This window comes from Rhodamnia argentea, unplaced genomic scaffold (assembly GCF_020921035.1).
Source record: "Rhodamnia argentea isolate NSW1041297 unplaced genomic scaffold, ASM2092103v1 Rarg_v2.21, whole genome shotgun sequence".
In the NCBI taxonomy this organism is placed as follows: domain Eukaryota; kingdom Viridiplantae; phylum Streptophyta; class Magnoliopsida; order Myrtales; family Myrtaceae; genus Rhodamnia; species Rhodamnia argentea.
Genome location: NW_025955870.1, coordinates 100,001 through 102,500, shown reverse-complemented (window position 1 = coordinate 102,500; position 2,500 = coordinate 100,001).

Here is a 2,500-nt window from a genome sequence, read left to right as displayed (position 1 = left end):
CCAACAATCGTCCCATTACCGATTATCCCCATCTTTTTCCTTTTTAGTTTGCCTCAATTTATATATGAGTTTCTCATAATCCAAATGATAGAATTGCGTTTCTTTTGAAAAGTTATTTCTTTTGTGGTGTTTCTCATGGCCCCTTTTCTTCCTTTCTTTCGAAAGGGTTTAGAAAGATGTTAGTTTCTCAAAATCTGGTCCGGAATAGGCCGATGGATGCCGCTGGTCGGGCGCTCGTAATCCGCATGATTCATGCATCGATTGCCCGGCCACTGGGATGATTCATGAATCGATCGCCCGTCCGTTCGGCATGAGTCATGCATCGATCGCCGGCCGCTCGGGCATGACTCACGCATCGATCGATCGGGCCGTTCCTCACGATTCATGTTTCGCTCGGCCGCTCGGGCATGGCTCACGCATCGACCGATCGGCCGGGCGCCCGTAATCCGCATGATTCATGCATCGATTGCCCGGCCACTGGGATGATTCATGAATCGATCGCTCGTCCGTTCGGCATGAGTCATGCATCGATCGCCGGCCGCTCGGGCATGACTCACGCATCGATCGATCGGCCGCTCCTCACGATTCATGTTTCGCTCGGCCGCTCGGGCATAAGCCACGCATCGATCGATCGGCCGGGCGCGCTCGTAATCCGCATGATTCACGCATCGATTGCCCGGCCACTGGGATGATTCATGAATCGATCGCCGTCCGTTCGGCATGAGTCATGCATCGATCGCCGGCCGCTCGGGCATGACTCACGCATCGATCGATCGGCCGCTCCCACGATTCATGTTTCGCTCGGCCGCTCGGCATGGCTCACGCATCGATCGATCGGCCGGGCGCTCGTAATCCGCATGATTCATGCATCGATTGCCCGGCCACTGGGATGATTCATGAATCGATCGCTCGTCCGTTCGGCATGATGAGTCATGCATCGATCGCCGGCCGCTCGGGCATGACTCACGCATCGATCGATCGGCCGCTCCTCACGATTCATGTTTCGCTCGGCCGTTCCGGCATAAGCATAAGCCACCCCGTGCGCCAGTGCATCGATTCATGAAATCGCGCTTGGCCATTCCGAGAGGTTCGGAATGGCTCATGCATCGATCCCTCAGCCCTCACTCACGATTCATGGATCGCGAGGACGCTTCGAATGATGCACACATGGATCATGCATGGCTCATGCATCGATCCTCGGCCGCTACTCACGATTCATGGATCACTCGGCCGCTCGGTTCACGCACATGGATCGATTCATAGATCGCTCGGCATGATTCATGAGCCGATAGCTTGGTCATTCGGCATAACTCATGCTTTGATCGCCCGGCCATTCGGCATGGCTCACGAATCGATCGCCCGGCCATTTGGCATGGCTCACGCACCGCCGCTCCTCGAACCGCCGATTCATGCATGCATCGATCCTCGGCCGCTACTCCCGATTCATGGATCGCGAGGCCGCTCCACATAAATCATGAAATATCTCGCTCGGCCATGCCAAGCGGCTCGGCATGGCTCACGCATCGTTAGCGAGGCAGCTCATGGCCGAGCGAATGGGTCACCGTGGCCGAGCGAGCCGGCCACGGTGGCCGAGCGACCCCGGCCGACCGGCTCGGCCAAAGTGGCCGAGCGATCACGGCCACGGTGGCCGAGAGACTCGGCCAAAGTGCCGAGCAATCGCGGCCACGTTGGCCGACCGTCTCGGCCAAAGTGGCCGAGCCACCCGGCACGGTGGCCGAGCGGTCCCGGCCACGTTGGCCGACCGTCTCGGCCAAAGTGGCCGAGCGACCCCGGCCACCGTGGCCGATCGACCCCGGCCACGGTGGCCGAGAGGGTCGGCCAAAGTGCCGAGCGATCCCGGCCACGGTGGCCGAGCGACTCGGCCATGGAGCTTGAATCGGCTTGGCTCATGCATCGATCGGAAGGCCGCCTCCGCATGATACACACGCGGATCGATTCATGAATGTCGATTCGTGGATCACAAGGCCGCTCGGCATGATTCATGAATCGATAGCTCGGCCATTCGGCATGACTCTTGCTTTGATCGCTCGGCCATTCAGCATGGCTCACGAATCGATCACCCGGCCATTCAAAGATGGCTCATGCATCGGCCAGCTCGCCGCATGCCCACACGCAAGGTCCATCCGGCACTTTATCGATCATTTCTCGTCCAATTGTATCCATTCCTCTTTCTAAAATTTGTTGGAGTCATGAAAGTAGTCTCCCAATCGTTTTCCCACCTCGCATGTAATTTTTTTTATTTTCCAAATTTTTTCAATTTTTATTTACCAAAAATATTAAAAAAATATATTTGGTCGTCGAAATTTTTTTCTTACCATTCCATGTTTTAGTCTACATTTGTTTGAGCATTCTTGCAAAAAATCTCATCCAAATACAATATCTACATTTTTTTAGAGACGTGGTGCCATCTCAAGCATGGTGAATGTCTCCTCCCGCCGGGAGGAAAACCGCTCATAAGGCTCTTTAGGGGGTTGAGGTG